This window comes from Drosophila ficusphila, unplaced genomic scaffold (genome assembly GCF_018152265.1).
Source record: "Drosophila ficusphila isolate 14025-0441.05 unplaced genomic scaffold, ASM1815226v1 contig_197, whole genome shotgun sequence".
In the NCBI taxonomy this organism is placed as follows: Eukaryota; Metazoa; Arthropoda; class Insecta; order Diptera; family Drosophilidae; genus Drosophila; species Drosophila ficusphila.
The window spans coordinates 1,295,024-1,307,429 of record NW_025064091.1 but is presented as its reverse complement, the minus strand read 5'-3'; positions in this window follow the sequence as shown (position 1 = coordinate 1,307,429).

Below are 12,406 nucleotides of genomic sequence, written 5' to 3'. Positions count from 1 at the left end.
TTTTGCCGACCAGAAATCAAAAAAATTATAAACAACAAAATCACCGCGAATTAAAGTCAATGACCCAATAAATTTGATATTATGTAACCCGCCCAGATTAATTAGTTTCAACACATATTTATTCGCAACCATATTATTATTTATTATTCGTGATATCCGCCCTATTTATTTATTTATTTATTTAATTATTAATATTTATTTATCTGTATCTATATATATATATATGTGTTCCATGTGAAAGTCCTTCGGTACCGTGGGTACATAGGTGTAGAAAATGTTAGCATTTAAGTATACAAGTGAAATTATAACGAATTAAAAGAAAAAAAATTAACTTAAGTGAGTAGATTCCTCAAGTGGGGTGGATGAGATGATTTAAGATGTTTCCACAAAAACGATAATTGGGAGATGTGTCCTAGATTTAACCGAGGACACACTCATGGTTGGGAGGGGACTCCGAGGGCTACCAATTGGCAAGGTAGTCCAGTCCGGATATTCCAAAATTTCCGTCGTGTACAAATTCGTTGTCCAAGTTTAAAAAAATTCCGTTTTGTTTTTTTTTGTCGTGTCTGCTGCGCGGAATATTTGTGGTTGTTCCCCCCCTGGGATCACACTGACTAGCCGGCAACGCAACCGCGCGAAAAGCAGGACGTGACAATTTAATAAACTTAAAATGTTTGATTTGGCTGGGTTTTAAGTCTAGTGAATGGGAGTATTTGTTTTGGGCAATTTGATTATGATTTGATTTGGCATTTGCGTGTGTGTGTGAGACGAGCCTCTTCGAATGCTCCCAAGTAGAGGTGCAGAAACATCGAGTGAAACATCGATAACATCGATGTTTTCAAAACATCGTAACCATAGATGGTTCGTGACCACCATTGATGTTTTCACTAACAACGATGCGTTCGGTGCAAACAAATTGTAAGTAAATCGCTACTCTCGTTGATCCTCGCTTCAAAAAATATGGCTTTCTCAGACCTTCAAATGCAGATCAAGCAGCCAAAGCATTGGAGCTGGAATTGCTCTCGTTTAAGTCCACAACTCCACGACGTCCACCAACACCACCAGAACCAACGTCAAACGAGCCAAAATTCACATTTTCATTTTTGCAACACACATCAAAAGTGAAGTCCACCCGAGCCGATGCCATTATTACCACAAGGCAATTTATGGAAAATAAAACACTCCTGACACTTGCGATCCTTTAAAGTATTGGGAGGTATGATTTTAAAATAATTATGACAAACATGTTAAATAAAAATACTTTTTATAGATGACTGATGACAACGATCTAAAATTGGTTGCGCAAAAATATTTCTGTGTACAAGCCTCGTCCTGTGAGTCTGAAAGGGTGTTCAGCAAAGCTGGACAAACTGTATCTGATCGCAGAACAAGGCTTAAACCTGAAATTGTTGATCAACTTCTTTTCCTCAACAAAAATAGACACTTTAATTGATCTCAAATAAACCTCATTGTTATCGTTTGTATTGTTTTGCCTTTTCTTTTTTTTTTTTAACATTGATGTTTCAGTCGATGTTTTTTTTTTTGAAAACATCGAAAACATCGATGGGCACGAACATCGATGTTTGTGCACCTCTACTCCCATGGCAAGAGGAAGAAAGTCATTTGCTGGCCTAATTGTTAAAGCTGTTGCAGTTGGAGTCGATTCCAGGAGGAGCTATCGATAGGTTAGTTCAGGTAGTTATGATTAGAGCAGCGCCACCTTTTGGGCCATGAGCGAATCAACATGTAAGCATGTAAAATGTTAGCTTGTAATCTCGGCTTAGGGGGTTCTCTTGTCTTCGAGAGAGCCTGGGAAAGATGGTAGGATGGTAATATGGCGTGATAAAACGGATCACCAGTTAGTAGTGCCCGGAGAGATCGACCTAACAGACGGGGCGGGACCGAAAAGTAATTTTGTGCAAATTTTGTGAAGTGAGTTAGTTTTTTTTGTCTTTGTTAATTTTTGAAAATGTAAAATATTTTTTTTTGTTTAGTGAAACCGGGGTTCCGATATAAGGGGCCCCGGGATTTATTTTTGGCGAGAAATATATTTTTCTGGAGGAAACCCACATTACTTGAGGAATTCATATTTTTCCGTTGAAGGCGATATAACCTTTTTTTTTTGAAGATTGCCATATTCTGGAGAAGCCACATTTTTTTGAGCAAAACGTTTAATTTTTGAAGAACACCATATTTCTGGAGGAGGCACAAATCGTTTATTGGAAAATATAGTATTTCTGGAGGAGGCACAATTTGTTTCGAGGAGAACATACATACATTCGGAGGAGAATCAATTTTGGATGTTCTCCAATTAGCTTACATAGGCTTACATAACCCGCCATCAACGACCAAATCCTCGCTACCCGCAGATGGTAAAGAAAATGCAGGAGGGCGATTACATAAGAGGAGAGGAAGAAAGAGCGCTACACCGGGAGGAGAGGAGGCGAATCCAGAGAAGACGACGATTATATTTTTTTTTTTTTTTTTTATAGTTTAGAAATATAAATAGTGATAAGTTTTAGTGTGTAGGTTTTAAAGAAAATATTTATTTGTGTGTTAGTGGCTAAATGGCGTGATATTTTTTGGCGCAGTGTAATCGGGCCCATGTCCTAAAATTGATATTGGCTCGTTGTCATAATTTAATATTTTCTACCCCCTCAAAGTAACGTTTTTAGCCTCAATCCCTTCGTAGCCACTCCTCGGGAAAGCGCTGTCTTCGATGGAATGCCAAATAAGTGCGGTGAGTGAAAGAAAATTGTTAAAATAATAACCCTAAAGAGAAAAGTAAAGAGAAGTGATGAAGAGGGAGTAAAGAAGAATATTGAATGTAGCCGCACCCAAAATCCCATTAACTTAACCCTTTTTTGTTGCTATTCTTTTTATTTTAAAATCAATCTAACTTAAAAATAATGACCGTAGACCATGCAAAGAAATAAATATTAAATTTCAGTAACGCAGACGATCGAGAGGCCAACGGGGTTCGTTTGGATGTTCGATTGGGCTTTTGTATGTTCGAGTGCGCGTTTATATGTTCGTTTTGCATGTTCGATCTGTCGTTTATATGTTTGACTGCCCGTTTGTAAGTTTGATGTCCGAAAGAGGAATGTCCGATTTTGTCCGCCGGCCAAGTAGGAAACTTTTGAGAATTTGCTTTTAAGACATAAATGACTTTTTAGACCAAAATTGTTCCTTTTTACTTATTTATTTATATGTAATTTAAGTATTTATGCTTATCGGTGCGTTTATAAATTTCTGTGTGTCTCTTAATTTAATGTCAGATTTTGAAGTCCTAATATTAAATAAGCTTTATAATGTTTCAAGAACCCCCATTTTTGACCTTAAGCAGGCTTGACCCCGTGAGACCCTGAAACGCGGACGGGCTGCTCGAGAATAATTACATTTTTTTGGGCAAGAGCAGCCAAAGGAAGGGAGGGCATGTCGGGCTTCAACAACACTGGAAGTCCCGAGCCGCGTCAGGCTATGTCCCAAATATAAGGGAGCTCTTTCTTTCCTTCTTTTTTCCGCTGATCTTGGTTCGAGAGATTGTGACCAATTTTATCGCTTGCCTTAGCACGCAGATTTTTTGATGCTGATTATATATGTATATACTTTATGGGGTCTGAGGTGTCTCCTTCACTGCGTTGCAAACTTCTGACTGAAATTATAATACCCTTTTGCTCTGCAAGGGTATAACAACTCGTATGTACTCATTTATGCACCTTTGACATTTTAAACTTCTTATCTGCAAACAAGATCGTTAAATGGAATTTTTAGTAAAATATTAATATTTCGTCCATAAACATTTTTTTTTTATGACACTTTCAATACGGTCTGGCCTACTCTCCACAAGGTTTTCCAAAATTTCTTTGGGTATACGGCGCCACTCCTCAAGCACCCTTTCCCATACATTTGCGAGGTTTGATGGAGCTGAATTATATTGTCCCAATCGTCTTTTGACTATTGACCACAAATTTTCGATTGGGTTTAGGTCAGGGCTTTGAGCCGGCCACTGCACCAACTGAAAATTTTGGTCCATTTGCCATTTCTGGACGACTTTTGCAGTGTGCTTCGGGTCTCCATCCTGCTGAAACACGATTTCAGCTTCGTTGTAAGCACTGCGATCAATAAATTCGGGAAGATGGTTCCTCAAAATACTTAGATATTGCTCTTTGTTCATAATCCCTTCTATTTTGTGCATTGCTCCAATGTTCCACCAGTTGAAACAGCTCCAAACCTTTATATTGCCTCCACCATGCTTTACAGTCTGCTTAACGTGGTGTCGCTGGATTGTTTTGTAGTAGTAATGCTTGAATGACTTTATTCGAGCTCAAGGCCCGTCTTTTATACGTTTTGGTTTACATTGGTTCTTATGCATAAGCTTAATCGTAACTGTTCTTATGTTCTTATCGTAATCTTACATTAGTTAATATGAAACATATGGTAATTAAAGGAGCTTTGAAGTTTAGTTACATTGATCGGTCAAAGGAGCTTTGAAGCTTTTGAGCGTGGTTTATGTCTGTTATACAAAGGTTGTTATATTTGATGTTTATATATGAAAGGCTGTCATACGAATGTTACAGTTTTACCGGGCCAACGCCAGCAATATTGTTTTCCATCTGATTGGAATCTATTAAACTTTGTTTCATCTGACCAAATTACCCGCTTCCAGTCATCTATAGACCAATTTAGTTGATGTCTGCCAAAACTTAAACGTGCCTTCACATTTTTGTCCGACAACGCAGGTTTATTTTTTTTTACTGCTGCAACATATCCAATTTTTTTAAGTGCTCTTCGAGCTGTCCATCGACTTACGTCTTTATTTATCTCTAAAGAAGCCCCCTTAGGCGTTAAGAACTTGTTCTTTCTCATATTAGCCATAATATGACGAGCATCCGCATCGTTTGAAAGTCGAGGACGGCCTCTAAGAGGGGATTCAACCGAAACTTTGCGTCTTTTTGGACGCGTATGACCACCGACTGACTTATTCCGAGTTTACTGGATATTATCCACGACGAACATCCTTTCTCGGTAAGACCTATTATCGAATTCTCAACGTCCTGACTCAATTTACGCATAATTTTGAAATAATAATAAAAATTGCTCTTAACTTCCAATGTAACCACGTCGACACTTTGAATCATAATAAGCACATTACAATAAGTCTAAGAAACAAAGCAAAAGCAATAAGTTGACAATTAACGGTTAATTTTTGATTCTTTTGCAGATAAGAAGTTTAAAATGTCAAAGGTGCATAAATGAGTACATACGAGTTGTTTTTGTTTTCAAGTTTTCTTTTCTTCTGTGTGCACCTCTTCGTTGATCTTTTCTCGTTAATGTATATTCAATTATACATATCTATACTATCTATACTAATATTATAAAGAGGTAAAATTTGTTTGTTTGTTTGTTTGTTTGTTTGTTTGTTTGTTTGTTTGTTTGTTTGCAGGGAATAGGCTCCTGAACTACTGGTCCGATCTAAAAAATTCTTTCACCGATAGAAAGCTATATTATCGTGGAGTTAAATAGGCTATAATTTATTTTGAAAAAAATTAGGGATCCGTAAGAAAATTGCAATATTGTCGCATATAAAGTGAGTTGCTACCTCATCGAACTGACAAACACGCTCCCTTACCATTTTAACTCAATTTTTGTGTTCACTGTGAAATTGTTAAAAAAAAAGAATTTTTATTCAATTTAAGTTGAACTGTGAAAATGATGTGGATCGTGCATTTAAGGATAAATTCACCACTCTGTCCATAGTCCAAAATGCTTAGAGGACGACGTGCAAACATTGGCCGCAGACATCCAAGCCAGCAACAAGTATATTCACAAAACTTATGCGAAGAAAGACAAATGAGCACATGGAGATTATTGGCATCATTCAATCGCTTGGCATTCCAATATGACCCCACTGCGAACTACAGTGATAATGAAAATTTAGATATTGGACCAATGGCGACTATATACCGATATTGCAGTGCGTTAAAGTTTAAAAGAGAAACGGCTGGATTGTGCTGCGCAAGTGGAGAAGTCAAACTGGAAAAGTGTTAAATCACCATCTTTCTATACTTCCATATATTTGAAAAATGTTGCAACATTGACTTTTATGTTGTTAAATTGTGTTGACCAGCGAAGCGGACACAGGCCCTCTAGTATTGAATAAAGAGAATAAACTTTTTTTTTCACTTGCCTTACTTTTTCCTTTATCATTCGCTCCGAAATGTGAAATATGCAAAGATGTACTCAATTTTGCTCCCCACTGTATATACCTTTGCCGTATTATCTTTTCCACAGCACCATTCTCACGATAAATAAAAAGAACATTTTAAGATTTTGTGCGAAAATTTATATAAATATCAAGCCTAATTAAATTAAATATTTTTATAGGAATTAACTTTAAACGCTACCACCACCGTGATGGAGAACTATTGTTATGAATAAATGGTATCAAGTTGAAATGAACAACTGCTAAGCGTTTACCGTGGGGTCATGCCGAACAACAATATGGTAGGGTATTAAAGAAGCGACTTGAACATAGGGACCATTTAATGAAAGACATTTTGGAGACGGAATAAATGGTCTAGGTTGGGTGGACTAACGCAAGTTGCTGAACAACAACTACAGCAGCAACATTCAAGTCAAGTTGTTTTAGAATTGTATCATTTCCTTTTCTATTATCGATCGTTTAATTACTATTTCTTTCTTTCTTTCTTCTTTATGAGTGAGTTAATCCCCCCTACCCCAAAGCACGCGAAATCAAATAATATTGCTGCATAAAACGCCAGCATTTCGAGTGGTACTCTCATAGCAACGCGTGATGCACTACCTCGTACGTCCATCAGCTGGTCACTACAGAATACCCTGATATTCTGTAGACCCGTGATATGCTACACCACATTAATTATTAAGACCTCTTCTTCATTTTCACAACGTGAAAATTGACTATTTCGAAGTATCGTTCCATCTATTTGTATCTGATCAGAACGAATGATTGGTGGGGGGTTTTTTACATTTTGGTTTATGAATTTGTTAAGATTTTCCAATTTATCAAAAAGCTCTTTTAATGTATTTTGTATATACTCCATTTGAGTTATAATTTTTATTACTTTACTTTCCAACTGTGATACTCTTTTATTTCGTAGTTTAAATGATTTAGTTATAGTTTCCATTTGTTGTAGCTTCGCTTCGTTAATTTTTTCATCTACATAAAATTGAATAGCCAAATCATTTCCATTTATTGGTTTTGAAGGTTGTTGATTCTTTTGTTCTGAACATTTATGTGACCATCAGTATCTAGATTTATACCTGTAAGACTCTCAACTTCCCTTTTAAAAAGTGAGGAAAAATCTCTATCATTTGAAAAGTGACCAAACTTGTCAATAGACATTTTACTATTAAACAAAATGAGAAAATGTTTTCTATTTTATTAATATATTACACTGTGCGACAAAATTTAACGAAATGTTTGTTTGAGTTACTTTTTTGATTGTTTTCGGTTAAGGGGCATAAGTTATGCACAAAAATATTTATGCCACCTTCTAAGTGATAGGATTTATTTTTTTATGATAAATTTTATGAAATTATTATTATGAAAATATTTAACACAAAATATTATTTTTTTTTTACTTCCAATAAACTATTATTTTTTTTAAAAGTGAAATTTTTTTCTGATTTTTTTTGGCTTTTTCAGAGGTATCCTCGCGTAACAAGTTCCATACAAAGTCGCCCAGAGTATAGAATTGGGAGAAAAAAATTTTAAAGCACTGTTATAAAAGCCTAACGGTATATTTGCTTAATATATTTTAATTAATAGATATTGAACTTGCATAAAACGCTTATAACGGTGAAAAAATATTTTCCCAATATGGTATTATAAGGCTGTGAAATATGCAAAAACACGCGTTTTTGGGACCTTTGAGTGTGCGTAGAAGCTGATTGGCTATTGATATTAACAAATCCAAAAACTTGTATTCTTATTTTGACTAGTAGAAGTGAAAAATAAGAAAAAATCAACTCAAACATTTTTTTGTCGCACAGTGTTATTTTTCCTTCACGCAATTCTTCTATTCTTGAAAGAATTTCATTAGTATGGTCATTATTACCAGCAGCTCTTGATGCCATTAAGAATTGCAATCTTTCAATAAGTTCATTAACATTATCCCAATATACATAATTTGGTGGTATTTTTTGTAGTCTCATATACCCAGAACCAGTATATTCTTTATTTACTGCAGATGATATTAATGGTTTAATATTTGAGGAATATTTTTTAGAACGATTTTCTTTTATTTGACCATCTGGTTGATAGTTTCTTTTGTAAGCACTTGTTTCAATTAAAATGTTTCTATATGATTCTAAATCATTCTTAGTATAATCCTTAGGACTGTTATGAAAAATTAAAGAGAATAGACCAGGTGATAGAGTCCATAAATTTCCAGTTCCTAATTCCATTACATTTTTTTTAATTTTAAGTGTACTGTTACCCAACACTGAAATATTATTTTCTTCTCTTGGTCCACAACTATTATCTAAAATCTTTTCTTGTTTTAATTGATTAATGTTGATATTATACTTCACCCCGGTTTCTTCATATACACTTTCATTTAAGGGGGGAAATACAATTAGAAGGCCTGAAATGAGGGCTATCTTTGGGAGTGGATTGCAAGTAGAGTATTAAATGAATCTTAGTGATTCTTTTTGCATGTTATTGGGTAATTATTGAGCAATAAAAATCAGTCAAGTTTTTTGAAAAATATTGTAATTAAGCCCATTTATGATCAATAATGTGGAGTCGTGTTTTTAGGGAAGGACTTTGCGCCGTGCAGTCTCCAGGTCCAGGATCACGACTTAAACAAAAAACAGCAACTGGGCTTTAAACTTAAAGGTACAGCGCACACCATGAATTAAACCATATTTAAAAAAAATTATTTTTCCATTAAAAAATTTTAGGTTAAAAAAAAATTTCAAAAATAACGATTTTTTTTTGAGTTTGATTGTAAAAAAAACATGTTATAACAAACATATATGAAAAACCGTTATATTCATGGTGTGGAGAATTTAATTTCAAACATAATGCAAAAAACCGCATTCGATTAAAATAAAATCTCTGACCTGTACATTGCACGGCGACTTTGAAAACACGACTTTTCAGGAGAAGCGTTTAAAGTTTACTTTTGTGCATGTCCGCCATATGACACACCCTCACTAAATTGCGTATAACTCTGAAAATAAGTACCGGACGGCTTTATGCTTTTAAAGGCTTACTCCCAGATATATTTGGAGTACATTAAGCCAAAAAAAAATTTTTCGAAAAAAAAAAATTTCTAATTGTATTTCCCCCCTTAAATCATCTATATCAGACTGTTGCGAAACATCGGATTCATCTATATGAGAGTATTGTGAGTAAGCGTCAACATAAGCATCACTATCACTTTCAATTACTTTCTCCTGTACCCTTTTATTACTTTTGGGAACTCTTATTTTCTCTTTCTTGAACTTAATCTTAACATCATGTGTATCATTAATATACTTTGTATACCCTTGCAGAGCAAAGGGTGTTATAATTTCAGTCAGAAGTTTGCAACGCAGTGAAGGAGCCACCTCAGACCACATTAAGTATATATGTATATTCTTGATCAGCATCACCTTCTGAATCGAAATAAGTCTGTACGTCTGTGCTCCTGTCTGTTTCTACGCAAACTAGTCACTCTGTTTTAAAGCTATCTTGCTGAAACTTTCCCAAAAGGTGTGTAGTTATTGCACGCAGTATATAAGTCGGAACGGGCCGGATCGGGCGACTATATAGGATAGCTCCCATACAAGAAATTGAAATTAAAAATTCTAACGCCGTTGTTTTTGATCGGATCGACTTGATTTCTTCCAGATGGCGATTTCTAACCACTATTGAATTTCGGATAAAAGTTTATCAAAATCGGATAACTCCACCATATAGCTGCCATAAACAGATCAAAAGTAAATACACCTGGTGTGTTCAAATGTATCGCGAATTTTGAATTTTCGCGGGTTACCTCGTATTGAATTTCAATTTTTTTGTGGCGTTATGTTGGTACTCATGTCTCTCACTTATGCCGACAAGCTCGGCCACTTTGAATGTTCGCTTAATTGTTGACAGCTGCTTTGTCCAAATCATTGATAAAATCGAATGGCACGAGCCAATCGATATGTTTGGGTCCTTAGCAACTTCTCTAACGGTGATCCGACGATTGGCCAATAAAAAATTTCATTAAAATCCGACATCGTTATCATATAGCTACCATAGGAAAGATAAAAAAATCTATATAGAAATACGGGAAATAAAATTATAACATCGTTGTTTTTCATCAGACAAGCATGATTTTTGGAATATAGAGTTTTCTAACTGTTCTTGAATTACATATTAAATTTCAACAAAATCGGACAACTATATCATATAGCTTCCATACGAACAATAGTCGAAAATATGGAAAATGAATGGAAAAATCGTTATAGCTTCGATGTTGTTTAGCCTTTATGCATTTTTTTCGACATATTTGATGACTGCAAGGGTATATAAGCTTCGGCTTGCCGAAGCTAGCTTCTTTTCTTGTTATACCCTTGCAGAGCAAAAGGGTAAGTAGGTAGTTTATGGGCATTCTGGGACAAATTTTTTGTTTAATTAGTGAGGTTTCGAACCAAAAAGCTCTAAAGCTCTTTTTAGCGAAGTTTCGAACCAACAAGCTCATTTAGCGAAGTTCTGAGTCAAGAAGCCTTTTAGTTTTAAATTTCTGGATCATAAAAAAAAGTTCATTGATGGCGCGCATATTTAAAATCTTTGATGGCGCGCATATTCAAATTTCAGAGTGCACATAAACTACCTACTACCTACTACCTACTACTACTACTACAACTACTACCACGGAGCAATGGATTTGTGGGACGTGTGAGTTTTTGAGAAAATTGCACAGTGTTTGACCTTGAATAATATATTATGCGTGGGGTCGGTGGCCGGCCTGCTGCCGGCTTTTGTTGCCGGGCTGGAGTGAATGAGTGAATGAATCACAAAGCGCTCCTCGCAATTGCTTCAGCATTCAACTTTTGCTGATGGTAATACGCCCTGTCATTTCGGCCATCAGCAGCGGCAAGCTCTGCGCCGAGCGATTCCACTTCCCGAAGACTTTATCTTCTTTGTTTGAAGCTGATCTGCGAAGCGGGATGTTATGAGATGCAGTTGAGAGCCTGAATCAAGAAGGGCTCGACACGGAACGAAAACTCCAGACCGATTTTTTACGAGAACGGTGGCAGTGGCGAGGAGCACAATGTCAGTACTGAAATCCTGAGCAATAAGAGCAGCGGATGAGGAAGGCACGGCAGATGGCTCTTCGCCAGCCGGCAAGAGTTTCTGGAAGCTGTGATCCTGCCTGTGGAGAAGCTAAGGCTGAGTTTCCCAAGTGAAGGAGGGTGTGGTGTTTAGCTCCGCATGCACGACAATTGCTGGAATTGCACTGCCTCAATTGATGCCATAGCATTATAGAACGAACAAATCCAAGGGTTAATTTGTGGCAACAAAAGCGGATCTACGAGAATTAGACGTTCCGTTATTTCCCACCTGATTGCCAGACGCATAGCTTGCCATGGCGAAATCCACAATCTCCAATGTCCTGCATCGCTGCTCCAAAAATTATGCCATGGATTCCCACGTCGGAATTAGATTGACGAATGCTGGACCTCTAACCGCTCCTCCCATTTGGCCTGGCTCGCAGGATCTAGCTTTTGAAGCAGTATTTAGACAGAAGGGTCCCTTTAAAGCACGAATATGAGCCTTAAATTTATCGGACAGCTCCCGAAGCATCGAAACCGAACCACTCTGCACTGCCTTTAGCCCCAGGATCTCAGTAATGTGTGCCTGAAAAACCAAACGGCGATTATCAAATCTGTTTTGCAATAAATCAGAATAAATCAGCAACAGAATAATTGCCATCCGAAATTTATAGCGAGCGGATGGTTTCCAACGCAGAATCCCTCAGGCATGAACGAAGATGCTGCAGCTTTTCTATGTTGGTCAGGTCAGAATGACTATCTATGATGGTAGTAAACATAGAGTAAAAATCTGCCCAATTCGCATAGCCTCCAGCGAATTTCGGAAGTTCAAGAGCGGGAAGTGGAATCGCTCGGCGCAGAACTTACCGCTGCCGAAATGACAGGGCGTATTACCCTCAGCAAAGGTTGAATGCTGAAGCAATTGCGAGGAGCGCTTTGTGATCTCCGATCGAACCGTCGGGGTTAAACAAGGGTTAACGTTTTGAGAAAAAATCGTCCGCGGACAACCTCTTACTGCAAGCGACCCGAGCGTACTGAGGCGATAGGCCCTATCGGATAGTGGACTAAACCCGAACAATTCTGCCGGGGTCGGGACTACCTTGTAGTTATT